The sequence below is a fragment of the Motacilla alba genome, chromosome 10, assembly GCF_015832195.1.
Source record: "Motacilla alba alba isolate MOTALB_02 chromosome 10, Motacilla_alba_V1.0_pri, whole genome shotgun sequence".
Taxonomy (NCBI): Eukaryota; Metazoa; Chordata; class Aves; order Passeriformes; family Motacillidae; genus Motacilla; species Motacilla alba.
Genome location: NC_052025.1, coordinates 1,587,498 through 1,607,316, shown reverse-complemented (window position 1 = coordinate 1,607,316; position 19,819 = coordinate 1,587,498). Strand labels below are relative to the sequence as shown.

Below are 19,819 nucleotides of genomic sequence, written 5' to 3'. Positions count from 1 at the left end.
ATCAAGTCAGCTGCTACAGCTACAGTGCTTCAGTTCCCAAAGCCAGCTCAGACATCTGGGCAGAAATACCAGACTCTGTCAGAAATGCCACCTAACAAGACACTCCCTGGGCATTTAGAAAGAATGCTGCTCAGATGACAAGACTTGTTTCCAAACTAAGCAACTGTAACAAAATGTACTACAACACAAATCTTCCTCTGTATGTACCATGTACCAGTATACAAATAATTCCTGTGAACAACTCACATGTGCCGAGAACACTGACAAGAGGCGCAGCAACACATACACATGATGTCCTGTCAAAGACAAAAGTTCCTCATGGCAAACTCCAGACTGTCAAATTAAATCTGAGCATACTGTTATTTTGAATACTTTATAGTGTTCCTCCTCTTGTCGATAGGATTTTATAGGTTATGCAGTCAAACACTTTCCCTAAGATGGTAAGACTGTAAAGAAGATAGATGCATTAAGATAATCTTTTCTGCTCTTTTAAAAAATTTAATATTTTAAGGGATGCAGATGTAAAATACAGTTCTAAGACAGCGGAGCCTAAGCTCTGATTACTGATCAGCCAAGGCTAAGAATAAAAGCTAAGAATAAAATAAATGCTGGCACTAGCCACTTGTTTTGCCCGGTTTCTTAAAGCACACACAGTATCACTCTGACTGGTGCTATCTGGCTTCGAGGTATGTAGAGCATTAAATGCCAGTGAAATTTTCCCCCATACCATAGTACTTACTGGTTTCTTCCTGCCAATCTGGGATCTCTGAATAATGGAACAGCTCTACAGGACAGTCCAGCAGCAAGCAAGACTTAGATGTTAACTCACATCAGAGTACTGCTGTGGGGAGAAAAACACTAAGTACTTTACCTAAGCTAAGAGGTTTGTGAAAGAAACAGCATGTTATGACACTGCTTTTCAAAATGACAGACACACCAAGCCAAGTAACAGAAAAACTTGAATAACTTGACTTGTGGCAGCAAAGCAACCGCATTTCAGTCCTTCAGAGTAAAGTTAATAACAAACTAGGGCAGCTCAAATTGCAGAACTGAGCTGGAATGACCTGACAGCAGCAACTGCTGTCCAAACACACATGAGCTACAGCAAACCTACAGCATTTGATCAATGCTTCCAAGAAAGTCCATATTAGAGATGTGTGGAGAAGAAAGAAACTCTTGATAGATAATTTTAATATTTGCAGTGTCACTATTTCTATCACCCAACACTTACTTGTAGACAAGGTATCTTCATTTTCAAGATATCTGTGATAAAACACTAGAGTGAATCAGCAAGGCTTCAAGCAGTGACTGTTTCTGAATCCAGCTTCTCTTTAAATGTATTTGTCCTCACTGACATCCACGAACCTGAAGGCCAAAGTCTGAGGCTGTCAAAAACTACAATATTTTTGCCAAATCATAACAGAGTACCTTTAAGAAATGCCAGGTTTTACATATTTCTAAAAATCCCGCATTTCATTCTCATGCAACTCATCAATTCAGCATTGACATATTTAGGCTAAACTTCACACAGCAAGCTAAGCAAAGAAATTACACTAGAGCCAGTAGAGTAAATATTGCAATCCTAAAAGGGTTTTTAGTCTTTGTGAGTGTTAAAACACTGATTCTAAAATGTTAATTTGAGAATAAATGTATCTTCTACAACTCTACAACTAAAGTGCTTCTTCATGGACCTCCTCTCCCTTTCAAATCACTAAAATTCACATTATGCAAGTCTAACAAATGCTTCTTACTTTAATACTTGCCCTTGAAACTTTCAACATGCTCACAAAGTTAACAGAATTGCAATGTTTTAAACAGGACTTAGAAGCTGCTGATAGTGTTATCCAGTGATGCAAACACAAAAGCAACCCTACATATGCATACAGATACACAGCCTACCCTCTAGTCCTGACTGCTTCCATTACTCCCAACCTCAGTAATGAACATGCCACTACAATATGTTGTTAGAGGTTGCAAGCATTAATTTACAAGTGCTTAACTTTTCACCAAAAAAAAAAATAATTATCTAGGAAATGAAGTCATTTGTTGGTCTTGAAACTACAGCAGCTGTCACTGCCATTCACTGCAGTGCTGTGGCTCTTCCAGGCAGTAAAGCCAGACGTTCCAAAAGACATCAGATATTCCCAGCACGAGCACCTGCCCTCCTGCCCTTCAATTCACTATTCTGCACCTACTGAGGGCAATGTACAAAACTTAATAGAAAATGTTAGCTTTTTGCCCTTTGGTTAAAAGAAAATAAAGTGCATCAATAGCTTTCCTTTAGTTTTAAGGCTCAGGAGAAAGAAGTACTTAATAAACATGTGCAAGTTATTTTAAATCATTTCATCTCAAGAGTTTACAGATAAGGGAAATGCTAATCTTATTTAAGAAAACTGAAGCCATGCCAGAACTAACTGGGGATTCAAAACAAACCTACACTATAATCTATTGTTAAGTATCTATCTTACCCAAAGTCCTTACTGGAATGATCCTGTGCCTGTTGCCACCAGCAACCTCACTGTATTTAAGAATTGCTGACCGGTCAGAGATATTAGTGAAAAAGCACCTCAAACATCAAATGCCAGATTGAATTCTGAGGTCTCAGCACTGCAACTGTAAGACTTCAGCAATCCACCGGATGGGAACTTGGGAGAACACAACACAGCCAGCACTGCTGTAGCACTGGGTGAACTTGCTGCACTCTCGGGGAATTTTTACAAAACTAGCTGTTCCCAAAATGGGAAATTACAATCCCTGTATTTTTGAGATACAGAATGTAGTATTATGCTACAAAATTCCACAACGAATACTCAGAGATGTCCTCTCCTGTGTATGTAGTGCCCACTGCAGATCAGGGATCAGTAAGGACTGGTAGTCAATCTGCACTGAAATCCTAGCAGCACACTGTAAACAGAGCACAATTCAGACTCTTTTTCTACGACATCTGGGTTGAATGAAAAGATGCTTCAGTCTGTGCATGTCCAAGTCCTTGCAGTGTTGAGTAAAAACTGCTCAGACCCAGCTTTCAAATGGTTACATAGTGAGGGAAAGAATACATTGCCAAGGTACTGAATAGCAATAACCTGGTCACTCAAAAACCATCAGAGCCTTCTCAGATGGAGCACACAAAACTGATTCCATTTCCATGCAGTTCAGCAATTTAATTATATTTCACACATCCTCCCAAACTGATACAAATATTCTGGTCTTTTGCTGCTTCCTTGAAAAACAAAAATATAAGAAATAGCTGATGGTGGTTAATACTTCTAAATCTGATTATCTGAATTAACCCAAAATTATCCTTGTCTCAGGAGACAGTTAAAGTTCTGTGAAGACAACTATACCTTACTAAGAGGCACACATCCCACAGTCGTCTTTACTGTCATACAGGACACAATACTCAATTTATGCATGGCACATGTAAACAATAGCCTTGGCTGCAACAGAATAGCTTTGCAAAGAGCAGATGAAGTTGAGCAGCTTCCTTCCTGTATTGAAGAGCACTGAAAAACCCACAACTGTAGCTGTTTCCTAATCTCAACAACTGAAAGTACAGTCACCACTCATAACCTACTTGTGTCAATCATAGAGAAGATGAACCAGACAAATCTGGTTTTAGTTTGTTTGACGTGAGCAAAAGGATGGAAAAGGATTGACATGAGCCTATAACAGATGATGTTTTTCAAACAAATTCTACCTTCGCCCACGGTTTTGTTGTCTTCTTTTGGGAAATGACATAAAACTACTACTTATGTCAAATCAATTTAACTAGCACTTGAAGTCAGAGGCTAAGCCTGCCTTCATTCTCCCTTCAAAACTAGGTTATAGTGATGTACAAAATAATGGAATATCACTAATTATGCCCTGCCATGCACCTAACACATACAGAGCTTTTTACAATGCTTTACAGGAGCTGTTTTTCCATACAACCCACCAGATACCCTTGATTAGGAATCCTGTTGTCCAGTGGCACTACTTACAAGATCAAGTATCAATTATATGATCATATTCTAAATTATCAAATGCTTCCTCCCAACACATTCACATAATGGCAGAATTGAAGATATAAAAAGTGTGCCTTGCAGGTGAGGTGTAAACTGGACACCAATACCAACCTGCATTTGGCCAAAAATGTATTTTAATAAGATAACTGATCAGCTAGTGAGATACAGAATATATAAAGCTAAATGGTTCAGAAAGTTAGTACTTCTAGTATCAAATTAGGGTATATCTTCACTAACACTTTATAGAACTGATTTTTAAAACTATGTTTAAATGTAGTCTTAGAAAGAGCACACATCAAACTTGACTAAGGTGTTTTGCCATCTATTTCCAGTGCTTTGCTTCCACAACAGTACAAGAACCACAGCCCTCTAAGAGAAAGCAATATGAACAAAGCAAAAGGGTTGCCCTTTCAAGCTGTCATATACACAAGATTTTTTTTCTTCAAATTTCAGGCACAGTAGTGTTTCACCATTAACAGCTTCTTGTGATTCAACAGAGCCCAAAGGAACACATGAGGCACACAAATTAGCACCTGGGCACTGTTTCAATACATATTGTGGCATCTCTAGCTCCACTAACTAAAAAAGAAACAAAAAGGACTTGTACCAGAGAATGGTACCTGCTTATGACCTCAAGCATATCGTTTTTGGAATGCAACTACATTTGTTGCAGCATGCTGAGGGCTGGAAGTCACAGTGCATTCATTGTAAGACATGGCTTTAACCAAAATAGAAAGCCATGAATGGGGCTTGACAGCAGGGGAATCCCCTTCCTTTTTACTGCTATTTATAACTGAAGGCAAGTAAGGTAATTTCCAATTTAACAGGCAGTTCTTAAAGCAACTTTTTCTGCAGGGAACGGAAAAAATGAAAGGTACAAGTATTCCAAACAACATTCTTAGGCTTCATCTGCCAGCAAGACACACTGACCATTTCTACAACACAAATTAGTAACAGTCAACATTTAGTGTTCTGTGCAGAACATTTATTTTAATTCCAAATGCAGTGAACTTGGAAGTACCTGGCACTGAAATAAGGAGCAAACAAGCAAAACTAATACTAGCCTTCCCACAGCTTTTCAGCTGAAAGACAGACTAGATTTTGGGCTCATTTGACAATTGTGTTGGCATTAGTTGGGCTCGTTTGACAATTTTGTTTGGCTGCAAGTCTACTCCATCAAGCAGACTTCACTCCTCAGAAAGAATTTCTTTCAAAAGGAATGTCTAGTTTGCAGCTCAACCCAAAAAACAACTGTGCAAATTGATATACATCATTATTTGCTTTCACACAACTAAAGTATCAAAACACACAGTTGATTAAAACTTCTGCCTTCTGCTTAGGCAGAATCTCTCCTAACACTCTCTAACTCATTTAAATTTAAAATAATGAACATAAGAATGTTTTCAAACTTTGAAAGTTCAGGAGAAGAACACTGGAGGTCAACCAGGTCTTCTGTTAATACACTGCCCAAACAGTTTCCAGCCCCATCTCCAGCAAGCAGACAGATATTGTACTAGAGTCCACTTAAGCTACTGACTTCAGGAAAAACTGCAGGAAAAACTGAAGAGTGGTCAGCAGAGCAGTTAATCCCATCAGGAAGCTTGTTTGTAGATGTTTCTGCACACAAGAGACTGTAAAACATGTAAAAACTTGTTTCATCCAACAGTTTTTTGCACTGTTGGATGGGCCAGGAATTCATCATAATCCCAACAATCAGTGGAGAGCTCTGCATTCTCTTTGATCACCTGAAGCAGCAAACAATCTTTGGAACCATATTTACCAGAGTACCTAATACTGTTCTTGAAAGCTGGCATCAAAAGTTTCACTCCTGATGAAAAGCTGTCATAAACTAACAGTAGATCAATGTAATTTTACTTGAAATGAAACAAAAGGGTTTCCAGCACAAAGCACACATGAAATTATACTAACTGTTGATGAGATTCTCTTCCAAACATAGCTCCAAAGTAGAATCCAGATTAGGGGCCAGAAGTTTGACACTAGTTGAATTAGCGTCCTCCTGCGTAGAGTTAACATGCCCCAAGTCTTTTGAAAACTGTGCTTAAGAAAAAGATGACAAGTCACCAAGATCAGCATCTCCAGCTTCACAGTGTTTTCTGTGTGCACCAGCACACACTGCATGTCACACCCACAGCAAGGGCAGATTCCTCCCTGGTGTGCAAACAACTGCTGCATGTCTAAATCCCAGCCCTTCATGTGCTGTGATGGCAGTATTTATGCAAGATTCAAAAACATCAGTACACGAATAAGACTCCTATTTTCACACAGAATAGACAATCTGAGAAGAAAACAGCATTATTGAGAATTGCTCAATATGGATGATGTGCTTTGTGATGCTGGAATAAAGTTTGTTACTTGGTAACAAACATTTCTTGCAAGATTTGGAATTAGATATTTGTTGCCAAATATCTAATCCCACACTTAAAAACATCCCACACTTAAAAACAAGGGTTCTCTTTAGTGTTAGCAGCAGGCAACTGGAAGAGATGTTCCCTATTAAGGGCAGCTGAGGAGGAACCAAAGAAAAGCAAGTGTCTATCCTGTAACCTGACAACCTTCAAACAAAGAACTGCTTCTTACAGAGGGCAAGTGGTAGCGGGACACAGGAAATTATTTTTATGGTATTCATTCCAAGTGTTGAAACCCAAACCTGCTAGAGGGACACATTTTTTCCCAAAGTCTTAATTTTAATAAAATAGGATTATCTCTTTACAGAATAGAAAGATGGGATTCAAACTCTAGCAATGTGTAGAACAATGAGGGTTTGCTATGCAGGCAGACACCTACCAAAGAATGACTCCTTTGCTGTCCCAGGCTGTACACCAGCATGCAGCTGCTAACTATTTCATTAATGCTTCCCACAGCAGCAATCTGGGGGGAAAAAATGCCCAAAATGCTGGGGTATGGGAGGGAACGAGGCAGCACAAATTGAAGAACCAAATCCAATAACCAAGATTGAAAAAGCTTAGTTTTGAGTTTCAGGATACAGAGTAACAGCACATAACTGAGATTGGATCTACTTCAACTTTAAGAATGCATAATATTTGCAGCACACCAGAATGGGCTGCTCACATTCCAGGTGCAAGCTGCTGAGCAAGATCTTTCCACTTTCTCAATTTAGCCATTAGAAACAAACAAGTAGCTTAAAATCATGCACTTAACAGTTCATCTTAGTTTTAATTTTACCCAAACTTAAAATTTATCAAACCCTAAACAAGGTAGAAGTAGAGAGCAAGCCACAATCTAAAAACCTATTTACAACGAATTTACTTCTTCAAGCCCAAGTGTCACTAATGCTTAGGAAGCTGGAATAAACTTAAGCTACATGTCGCTGCAAGTTGGGGTCAGTTACAACCCTTAGTACAGAAAGATAAATGTATCCCTAGGGAACTGGAGCATTTTCAACTTTTTCTGAATTGCTGCCAATTTTTTTTTCTTTTATTTTTAATAATGCAACATTTGGAATATATTAGTAATTTTTCCCTGAAAAAATATACACTTTTTCAAATTAAGACTTTTCACACTACTAATACTGGTGTGCAACATCCATTCCCTCAGTTTCTCAGGTATCATCAGAATATAGCATTTCAGATTTGTTATTTCTATCAGGCTCAGTGAGTATATGAAACTATTGGAAAAGGGCATGAGAAAGAAAGGATGCAAGAGGGATGCAAGTTTAATAAAGCTTCAAACTCAAGCTGTAGGTCAGAATATGCCTTCCAAGTCAGTATTTCAAATTAAATTTTCAAATCCAAACTTGACATTTCAGGAACTCAATTTGCTGTGACACACAAAGTTACTTTCCCCTTGCCCATCAAGGTTTCTGCCTTTACCTTTGACAGAGCAATTATAAGCCTGTAATGCTTCCGAGAAGGGTAAAATCCTGATTGTTTAGCCATGCCTGTATATACAATGCAAGTAAAAAAACCATTCCCCTAGGCTCTCTCTGTAAATTGCACTGTTTGTGGCTGGAGCTGAGGCCTTCTGCTGTAACGTGCATACCCACAGCCCATATGGCTACCCAGCTCTGACAGCCAAAAGCCACAGAGCCCGCAGAGGGGCTCCATGCTGTGGGAAAGCATCAAATGACAGGAGCACTTGGCCTTCAACTATCAAACCCTTTTTTCTCCAAAAGAAAATGCAGAAACAAAAAAATGGAGGCCAGTAATTTATTGATACTGGGTATGTTACTCCATTCTACCTAAAAGAACACTACAGAAATAGTTCAGATTTCAATTCAATGTCCAGACACTTTGTCACTGAAGCATAAGGACTGGTCCTTGTCTCTGACTAATAATAACTGTGCTAAAGCACTCAAAATCAACAGCACGTACTCCTGGGTCTATTTATCCTTGCAAAGTCAAACAAACCATCTTGAAGTTAAATTATTTCCACTTTTTCAAATAAATGTATATTTGTTCTTTCTGACCATCAGCACTAAATAAGTGAATTTATTTTTATGTGAGGGTTGAATTACAGTGAGCAATCAACTGCCAAAGCCACAGGCTGTATTGGTACTCATTTAGACAGATGTGACACATCATATGTGCTTATTTTACAGACACATTCGCTCAGAGCTGTTCCTCCTCATCCTCAGATTTCAATAGTGCTTCAATGACTTTGCCTCCGTGAATAACTGAAAATTTGAGCTCAGTAGATTAGAAGATATCAAGTATATGCACCAGAAAGCACAATCTCACTATCTCATTAATAACTTATATTGCCTTCAAGTGTAGTAACTGTCATACAGCAAGCTCATTCTTTTGACACTTTATGGAGGCAGCCCAGAGTACTATTTATAAGATTCTTTTGAAGTAATTTGTAAAGTGTAATTCATCTCTGTAGACCTCCTCAAAGGCTGCCTATTGTTTTATTCACTTGACACTACCACAGTGTCTCTCTTATAATTACAAACCTGGGGTTTATGTTCTATATTCTATATAGTTTTCTACTCTGCCTGAAGAAACACTTTTTGCCACTGTAAGCCTGAATGCATAGGGCCTAGGAGTAACCTAGAGCCCTAGGAAGTCAAATAGAATTTCCTTAGTTTTCAAGATCCCATGGTCACCATGGAGACCTCAGCTATTACTAGCTCAATTTGGCATTTCCAGCTTAGATGTCTGTTAAGAGCACCTTAAAAACCAAAGCAGTCACATCGGTATCTCAGCAGGACAAGAATTTGAAACAAGAGCTCAGAAAATGTAAGCAGCTGGTTCAATGTGAGAACTTACTCAACATTAACACATACCTCATAGAGATCTGGAAGTGGGCAAACCTCCTCCTGCCTACAGACTGCTTTATGTAGGACTGAACCTAAGTTCCTGTGTATTTGGAATCATTAAACAGCAGACTTTAAAGCAAGACAACAGAGCATGCATGGGAAAAGCAGAGCATGTGTGAGAAAACAACTTTTTTTTCAATTCAAGGATTTCAAAGCTGAGTTACTGGCAAGTACCTTTTCTCGACTACCTGCTAAACACTCTCTCAAACAGCCAACACTGCTCCTTTGTTCAGTTGCAGGAAATAACTACTACAAGACTTACCAAACAAGCCAAGAACAGACATTTAGAAACCAGCAGTATAAACAAACAAATTAAGTTGTACCACCCTGCAAACTTCGCCATGGAATCTCACAACAGTTGAACACATCAAGTTATATCTTCTAGCTCAAAGAATCAAACTCTTCTACAATAAACACGTGCTTTAAGGGCTTTAGTTCCTTATTCATTCTGCTAGGCAGATACAGCACTGTATTCTTTATTTGCAGGATAATACCTATGTTAAAGAACCTTAAGCACACTCAGTCTTCATTCCCCTTCAGTGAGATATCAGCCACTGGCCGCTGTGTGCTGAACAGGTCATTTAAAGCTCTGCATGATGGAGAAGTACTATTTGACAAAGCAGGTAACAAAAGGATGCTGGAACTGCAAAAGGTCTTCTCTAAATCCCCTCTTTAGTTAACTATTAGTCAGGATTTCTGCCTTCCACACATCACTAGAGCTTTTTTTCCTGAACACAGGCTCCTTGCTCAACAATCCCTTGCACTTCTAGACTGTGGGACTCGCACCAAGATCTTCATCCCACTTGACTTTCATTTCTGCTGTTCCCAAGACATCCACTATGGAACCAGAGTATGCCAATGACCCAGATCCACCCGGTTACATTCTTCAACAAGCATTATAATTTTTTTCATGCAAATAGCTCAGCTTAACCCCATTTTGCATGAGATGCATTGTGGAGAAAGAGCTGGTTTCATGCCAGCACTCCCTAACAACAAGAACTCCGAGAGAGGCCCAGATTGGCCTGCCCTACCTGCCCCAACTCCTTCACCCTTGTGCAGCTGTTTCACTACCCAATGGTCACTCCCACCCATCAAAACACAAGATTGTCTCCTACCCAGTCAAAGGCAGCATTCCAACAGCCACTGACAAGACAGCCATACTCCTCAGGCAAGCCTGATTATACAAATACTAGGCTTTCATTAGCTCACTACTTTTAGAGAAGCATTTTCCTATTGCTTATTTGAATATCCCACGAATGTTGCCAGAAGAAAGCTTTTCTAATTCTAAGCTACTTGGAGATATCTAAAGTATGAATTGCTTAGATTCAAATGGCAACTCCTAACAAGCAGAAGTATTTGAAGCATCTGTAGACTGACCAGGAAGAAACAAAACTTTTACTAAACACTAGAGACCCAGAAGGAAGACAAATTTCACTTGTACAAGTCTCCAGCACCCTGATTTGCTCATCACACATCATGGCAGAGTTAAATCTCACAGAACACATGTAAAGAAAAATGTGCCAAATAAAAGAAAGCTAGATTAGAGAGTTCTTACAGAACAAATTCAGAAGGAAACAGCAAAACTACTGAAGACATCAGAACAAGTGTTGATACAAAATACAGCTACTCTTTAAGGTCTGTTTCTGTGATGACATGGTTGCTTTCTGTATCTGGTCATAATAACACAAAGAGTATTTGACAAACAATAATATAGTTCTGATTAAAATAATGAGAGGTAAACATGAAGCAAGAAATTTGGCATGAGTCAAATTAGTCCAGGAAAAAAAAAAAACAAACCAAAAAACAATTAGTCAATACACACTACTAGAAATCTTCGTAAAGATCTTTTGTAAAGACTGGAAGTCTTTACAAAGCTGTAACTACAGTTTGCAGAAAAGCATTTTAAAATGCTCTTCTCATTTTTCTTTCTATTCTATCATTTTCTGTTTTCATTCTACATTTCTTCCTTTGCTTTTCAGTGTCTTGTAAACAACTTCTAAAAGCAACTCCCTGCTTTATCTTCTCTTTCTACCCACAACACAATTATCTGCAATTCCACCTTGCTTTTGCATCTTCCTCAGGGCAAAAATGGTATTTCACTCCTTGGCAGCTACAGAGAGATGAGCTGTACACGAAGAGATACACTTTTTGGGTGGGTACCAAGACAGGACTGGTGCTTGATAGCAGATGTTTTGCAGGTACTTGGAATTTATCTGCTGTAGCCTCAGGCAGGATGCAAACTACACTATGCTGGCTGCTCTAAGCAAACTAGAAGAATTGCTGTCCCTCCTTACAAGTCCCAGAAGCAAAGAAAACCAAAAGCAACAAAACTCCCCAAAACAAAACTTCCATTATTTAGGAATGCTTATTTCTAAAGGTTTAATTGGCACAACCTAAGACCATAATTAACAAAGGCGTGCTTATAGAAATTTGCATGCTGTAACAACACGTGGATTAGGTAACTAAATACCCTATTTTCAAGCATGGTAACATGAGACAAACGAAGGCAAAGAACTCTAACCAGGGAAATACACAAATGGCTTGGGGCCTTTAGGGCCCTCTACAGCTGCAAACCTTCCTAAAATCACGTTTCATCCTGAAGACTCTGAAGTGTTACTATGTCAGATACACAGATGCCAAGAAAGATCATCTTTTTGCTTCAAAATCCATAATGAACAGCTGACTTCCTATTCCCAGAAAAAGCTCCTTGTCACACAAATTATGAGGTAAAATCAACAATCTAATCAGCTCTGACAAACAGTTGGCCAAAAAAATGGAATTATGATGATAACTATATGAAATACAGATTTTCATCATTAATGATGAAACTCACTCTAAACATTTTGCTTTGAGACATTAGATAATGATAATATGAAGCCATCATGATTAGCAAGACATTCAAAAATTAGGTACCCAGTGAGGTGAGGACAAATCTTTACGATTTCTTCAAGTCATGTGATACTTAATATAGTACTTCACTTAAAAAAACCCCCAATCACCTGAACTCAATGGCAAACCTTCAAAAGCCTTTAAGGTTTCTCACTTTACAGCAGAAGAGACAAAGGCATATAACATTGGGGACCATTTGGTCTTCCTGCTGCAGTAAAAACGGCTGAAATAATACATGGAAGACATTATGGCCCTCCTTTGTCAGCAAATACTGCTGGAAGACTCACAGAAAACAGCTGAAGATTTGAGGAAACAAGTACTAGAACAAATTATGCAGTGTGGGAGGTGTGCTACACTGTTGGCTGACCTTACAGATGTTTCTTACATGCCCCATGTTAGGGTATATGCTGGATTGTTTCACCAGTGAGACACACTGGGAGCTTCTCTTTTGTGAGCCACTCCAGGAACGATGTAAACTCAACAGTAAATGATTTCTTTAATAGAAACAATGTTTTATGAGAAAACTGTACAAGTGTATACTTATGTGATTTTATCTGTAACCTTTACACTTGAATCCTTTTATTTTTTATGCCAGTTAAAGCAGTCACTCCATAACCACACATGAAATTCTTTCACTGCATCATTCATAGATAAACTAACACAGCAATGCTGGAGGCAGGAGTGCACCAAGTGCTCAGGTTGTCATTGATTATACCATTTTATAAAAGTAAGATCTTCAAGCAGTAGAATACCTTGTAACAATACCACGGGGAGTGACCACGAAATTCATACTCCCACAGTAAGTTTTGCTAGTTATCTTGTGGCAAAGGGCCTAAAAGAGTTGTCACACTTAATGAACAAAAAAACTATGTGTTTTTTCCTACAAAGGCAACTGTTCAAAACTGCCTGTTCTTTTCTGTGCTGACAAGGGGCTGGCAGCATTTTCCTACCTTCCAGATATTTTCAAATAAATAAACACCTAAGGTGTCCCTTCAAGGTGAAGCTGACAGCCTGTTTTAACAGGGAGCAACAGGGTAACTGCTTTCCTGAAGAAACTCACTTTAAAAAGACTGTTTTGAAAATAGGTGTTTGCCAATGTTTCCACTGAAAAAAACTCCTATGAAAACTTTTGAAAGCTGTACATAATTTCCAAAACTTTAAAATCTTTTTAAAAACCCTAACACTGTTTAAAAATCTTCCAAAAGAATTGCTTCAGGAAAAAAGAACGCAACATCTTCCCATTAGTCTGCAAGAAGAATTGATTGACACCAGGGAAGGTGGAAATTTAATAGATGAATCCCAAGAAGAATCTCTGCAAAATTAGTGTATGGGAGTGGAAAATTAGTATCATTATTTAGTAAGAACCAACAATGCACTTCTTCCCCTTGGATCTGTCTTTGTGAGGCATCTTATTTGGCTTGGAAAGTCACTAAAACCAAGTACTGAAATAAACTGAACCTAGAACCAGCCCTTAAAATGGTTGTATACACGTGATGAACCAACAGCTTAAAAAAAATTTGAAAAGCATGTCCAATCACGTAACTCTCACTAAATTATTCCTTAATGAAAGGAAAAAAGGGTTTTGTAAAAAAATAAAACATATTCTTTTTGTCTTCTCCTTTATTAATTTCTGGGTTTTGTGTATGTTCTGTAATGTGTATAATAATAGTTGAGTAGTATGTGTGCAAATTTATGAATAATACATCTATTTTTGGTGTGTGTGCTCACAAATCTTTTACTGATAAGGGTGTGAGATCAAAAAAAAAAAAAAAATCTTTTGAAACCATTGCCTTAAATGACCTGGTAGGCTGGCAATATTATCCCAGAGAAGTTAAGGCAATGGCTGATTATACTAAGATCCACATGGAAAACAGTGCTTTTAGTTTTCAACCTAAAGTACTAGAGGATTTTTACCCTCATACACAGATGGCATTTGTAACGCTTCAAACTACAATTTATCCCTGAAAAGGAATGATAATAGCATTGAGGCAGGAACACATTGTTCCCACACAGACATTCACACTCATTACTGAGCCACTTTCATAGCCTGGCCTTACAGTTGCCCCTGTACTGGTGTGCTTGATTCCTCGGGCTACATCCACCCTTCCTCCTGCTTGCAGGCTTCCTTCATCTGAGTTGAATAACCTCCAAGTGCATAACTGCTGCATAAGCAGCTCACCTTAAGTCAAGGTGTTTTCTGCCTCATCTCTTCACCACCAAAACCCCACCATTCCCCTGGGAGTGGTATTACAGAGTCAGCTAAAGCTCTGACAGGAAAACTCTAAAAATACCTTCTCTGCCTAGGACAGAGAGAATAAATTCTCACTCACACACCACCTGTGATCCATTTGAACTGAACCCTTACATGTCCAGGTCCACAACATACAAAGGCCTCAGACAAAGTTCATTACATCCCCTGCAACCCCTCCTCAGTGTCTGGATTTGTTCTGTACTTAATCCATAGTCTGGTCTGCCCAAGCTCACAAGGCAAAGTTAACTACTCTTTCTTTACAGCTTCTGGTCTTCTGTACACACACCTACACTAATCAGCTGCTTTTAAGTCTTATTAGTATCACAGTGCAGCTGAACAGACAACCCAGCAAACAACCAGGCCTATCTGGACCCTACTCTCAACTGCAAACATAGTCACCCATTTTTTTAAATTAAAAAACGCCAAATATTCCTCAGAGTTGGTACATACTACAACATCTTGGGTTCTTGCCTGAAGTCTGTGCATCCTCAGCTATTGCAAATAACATTTCCAAAGAGTACTTTAAACATCACAGCAGAGTGATCTCATTTCCCAGCCTTTGCTTTTTTCAACTGAAGCTGGACATTGATCTCTTCCTGCCTGTCCCAGTGCCTTTAGTGATACTCTGACGCAGGAGACACCACTGGTTCCTTTTGCTCGACCCTGCATGCTGGCTGTGCAGCAATGACTCCCACTCAACCCTTTCCCCACGGAGGTCAGACACACCCTTGTCACCAGATATGTCCTTATACCACAACAAAAAAAACATCCAAGAAAATCTTGCAGTCACAAATGACAAAGAATTACAACAATTACAGAAATTGCAAGCTACAGTAAACTGAAATATTCAAGTCAGACCTCCTGATTTCACTTATTCATATATTCATTCATAGACCCGTTGCTTAATTTTGATTGTCATGATATCTAAACATATTCACTGAGTCTAAGGATCATGCCCATCAGTCCTACACCACCATCACATTGCTGAGACCATCCCTCCTACTATCACAGGTCTTCTCGTAAACAGGCACCATCACTTCTATCAGACACTGATAATCTGTATTTCCTGCTGCTGTTCTGTCTGCCAAGTGCCACTTTGCCATTTCCTGCTAGACAGCACTTGGCACATACAAACTGAACTAAGGTAAAAGGTACTCACTGTAAATTACTTTAAGCCTAATTAATGTTTCCAGCTGAACAAATCCAAGCCAGCAATTTTTTGCAACTGTTTTATGCTTATATTAATGTCAACTATACATAAAGTTTAAATATCACATTCCAGAAAAATCAGAACTTTCCCACTAGTACAGAACACAACTGAAACCAAACCACAGGATAGGCTGGACTTGAGGTTGCTGAGACACAGGGTTACTTACCACATTACAGCTATCAACTCCCAAGAAAGGTAAAGAGAGATCATTATATGAAAATAAACAATATGCAATAAGAAAAGGATTACACAACTGAAGACAATGCCATTGTTTAAGAGGTTCTCACAACACTACACCAAATACTTCGGCAAAAAACTAAACTTTTCAATATATTAGAGCAACAAATCTACCACAGCTGGCAAATGTGAATTGTTATTCAACTCAAAAAAGTAATCAGTCCACGTAGTACCACTGATTCTTTATCACCTCAATTGTTATTTGCTGTGATTTAGAAGCCTGAGAGTCTGCTGCTTGTTCTTGGGTTATATGTCACTTCCACGAAAATAAGAAATCTCAACCTTACAAAAGTTGCCATAGAGAAAGACACAAGGTTCATTTACAATTCACTTCAGACCATACTTTCTTCCTGCTGCCCGAACACAGAAAGATGAGCTACCTACTGAGAATGAAAGGAAGGCAGTTTCAAGTGCCAGCCTGGCCCATCTTGGCAGGAAATCAACTGGTAGCTGCCAAGCAAAGGGACTACAAGTAAGTCAGCACAGTAATACTGTAAAGATATTTTAAGACAAGACTTACTGTTGTATAGTCACCTTGTGAAGTCAGTCAGTGCATTTTCTAGCTTTATGAAGATGCTTGAGTAAAAAGGTGCTGGAGCTTTGAGAATTGAGGGGGTGGATCTCTGGGGATGAAATTCCAGCTTGCAACTGGAAGTGGAAAATATCAAAATGTTATCACAATTGCTTCAAGTATGCAGGCTAATTCAAACTCAATTCCAAGATAAGCATGCGTGCACATAGCACACCCAGGGAAATGGTTCTCTGACCACTGTGAAATGGGTTTTCAGCAGCATTAGCAGGGACAGAAAGCTACAAAATTCATGGTACACAGTTAAAAGTCTGGTGTTAAAACTAAGCACAGGGCTCCTTACCACCTTCTCAGACTCGAGCATACCAGCCTCACTCCAAAGGTGGAACTTCCCTGCACTCAGAGACGAAAGGCACAATACTCTGAACACTGATCAGACCCAGGATTGCACCACATGCTGTGAATCAGCACTTACACATCTAAGGAGCTCAGGCTACCTTCAAGGCATTCTTTGTGTGAAAGGAATAGACTGTTTAATCACAACAATAAAAATCAAGTATAAAAGAGCTTAAGACACAGCATGATGTCCATAATCATAATCTCATCCACTGAGTTGCAAAACCCTAGATTATTTCGCTTAACATAGCCCCTGGAAGTTGTAAGATAAACTACTCTGAAAAAAACCCTCTGCTTTATCATTTGCACCTCCTTTGCCCCAAAATTTTTGCAATTCAATTTATTGTGTATTTTAATAACCATATGTAGTCAAAAGCAGAACCCTGGAAGCAAAAGCCTGCATTCTCCTTCAGGACTACCTGAAACTGCAATTTCCATCTCCGTTTGTCCCATCTGAAACACTAAAATCCAAAAGTAAACAAATGAAACATAACACTGCATTATTAAGACAGCCTCCCCCCATGTGCAACAACACCCAGCATTTTGCTTGCCGTTCTCAATTTGCATCAGCATTCTATTGTGTGTAGAAACATGCATAAGCAGACTTGCCAAAAATTTTAAAGATTCAAAAGCAGAGAGGAGAAAAGAACTTCTGAAAGCTGGTACAGTGGTCTGTAAAGACATTCACACTTCTTACCTAATTAGGGCCTGGTGCAAAGGCAGCATCTGGAAAACACTGCTTAGTAAGAAACTCTTCGTATTAAAAAGAAATAATACCAAGATGTCTACATATTTGGCAGCTTACCAAAATCTCCAAAGGTCAGATAGGACTGGCAGCTGAGAATCAACTCAAATGGTGTTTTCAGTACCATAATGCTAAAATTATGGATTGTAGGGATCCTTCAACAAATGGTATTGCTCATACTTCATGAGCATACAATACTGATAACCCAACAGTTACCTGACACTACAGGGCCACAAAAAGGAATGGAGGTGAGATGTTTGAACTCCTGTCTAGATGTGGTGACTAATTAAGTACTGCCATTTTTGCAAACCATCTAGACTGCATTTGCACAGGTTTAATAGATATATATCATATAAGTAAGCATATAAAGTGACAATCCAAATATTAATGCATCAGAACATCCTTGCTACGGGCAGTCAAATCTTTGTAGAAACAATACCAAATAATTGAAAGTTTTCACAGCAAAACTTCTAAGTTTCATGCAGTTCAAGCTATGCCACAGCTAGACAGCTCTCTCCAGCCCACTTCTGCCACTCCAAAATAAGACTGGGATTCTACTGTATTGGTGCTTTATAGCGATAGTTATATTTATAACTGGAGATGGATTTCCTAATATAAGTAGAATTCAGTCATGGCATTAGCTGGCAAATGATGAAAGAAGTCTAAGTAAAACTGTAAAACAAACCAAGCTCAGAGTAAAATTACTTAATCCTTTGCAGTTCAAATGCAAGTTCATCTTCCTCAATATTGTCTACTTGTAACCAATCTATCCATCACACACACCACAAAACCTCTCACCCTCTCAGGCACTACTACAGTGCAATGGCAATGTTTCAAATCAACTTAAATTAGGCTGTACCACATTCCATTACATGATATCATGCAACAGATGTTACTCCAAAAACACACAGGACAATTATTCAGGATAAACTCCTGTAATCTGAATGGTAAAATGAATAGGTATCCCATATGAAATGGCTGTAGACTTTATCTAACTTTATACTGAGATTCAGAACTTGAATATTATTCAAGTTTGCCACAGTTAGCCCACTTAGGTTGGCAATCAGAAACAAGAAGCATTCTTATCTTCCACAAGCTCAATAATTTTGTCATGAATAGATAAGCTAGAATTCCACTTAACCCTTTAGTGCTGCAGTGACCAGTGAGTTACATGAGGCATTAGGAAACTCAAATGAAAGGCACTTTCAAGAATCAAGAGACACTCCCCCTCCCTCCTCAGCTGTGTGATAACCTTGAATCTCCCTTGAAAATGTCACATTATGAAAATTAAAGCAGGAATGGTAGCTCAGCCAATTTAACTCTCAGTTAAGTTGTCTAACAGCAGTTCTGCTGGAAGCATGGCTGACCATTACGCCATAGAGACATGAAAGCTTTTCATATACTACAATTTGTAAGGTATTTTTAATTAACACTGGCAGCTTGCATTCCTACTTAAAACACACTGCCATAAACATACAAATAAGTCATGTTTTACATAAGCAAGAGCAATCTCAGAAATATGTTGCTTCTTTGTTTTTAAATCATAGGGACATTGTTCCACTGGCCATTGGACTCTTCTGAGAACGCAGAACTCCTCAATGTCTCTAAGTAACATACTTCCAAACCCAGAACTGCCTTAAAATTTAATATGGCTCAAACTTTGCTCCAAAATATAGGTCTACAAAATAAACTTTAAAAATATTCGAAGGGAGGTGGACAATTTTTTAATCTGACAAGAGTTTTTTTAAATCAATGAACATTCCCACAATCTTCCTAACTAGACGTCATAGCAGCATTTTAACACACAAAAAGTGAAGCCTAAAAAACCTGAAATGGCTGGTCCGCAGAACAAAAGCGCTACAGAAGGTGAGCATAAAGCCAGCAGAGGCCCCAGCTCTCAGTAAGGTGTTCCCACGCAGTGACACCGCGCCGGGCTCTCCAGACACCCGAAGGCAAGGCTGCACGCAGAGACAGAAATCTGCTAGGAGAGCACGGGAGAAGCAGAGCGATCGGCGCACACAGGAGAACCCCAGCCGGGACGCGGCCAGCCCCGCTGCAAGTACACAACGCCGCCTCGCACTAAGGGAGGCTTTGCGCTTTGCTTAGCCCTGGACACGAAGCCTCACCGGGGCAGGTAGCCCAGAGCGCTGGACCCTTGCACGCCCCAGGCCGGCCCGGAGAGCAGCGAGGCTGCGGAGCAGCCGCCCACCCATCCTCGTCTGCGCCGCGCAGGGGCGGCCGCGTCCTTCCCTGCGCTCC

General features: G+C 39.3%; 1 protein-coding gene across 6 annotated transcripts in view; it reads right to left on the bottom strand.

Moving 5' to 3' along the window:
* Positions 1–19,819, bottom strand: part of TLN2 (talin 2) — a 146,954-nt gene that overhangs the window by 124,291 nt on the left and 2,844 nt on the right. For 2 of the 6 annotated variants that reach the window (XM_038147558.1, XM_038147557.1), the window contains exon 2: positions 16,411–16,538. The exons of 3 other annotated variants lie outside the window; for them this stretch is intronic. The gene's annotated coding sequence lies outside the window, so the exon portion shown is untranslated. Of the gene's footprint in view, positions 1–739; positions 10,395–16,410; positions 16,539–19,819 lie in introns of those variants that run through there. One more of the 6 variants, XM_038147560.1, reaches the window with a different exon arrangement.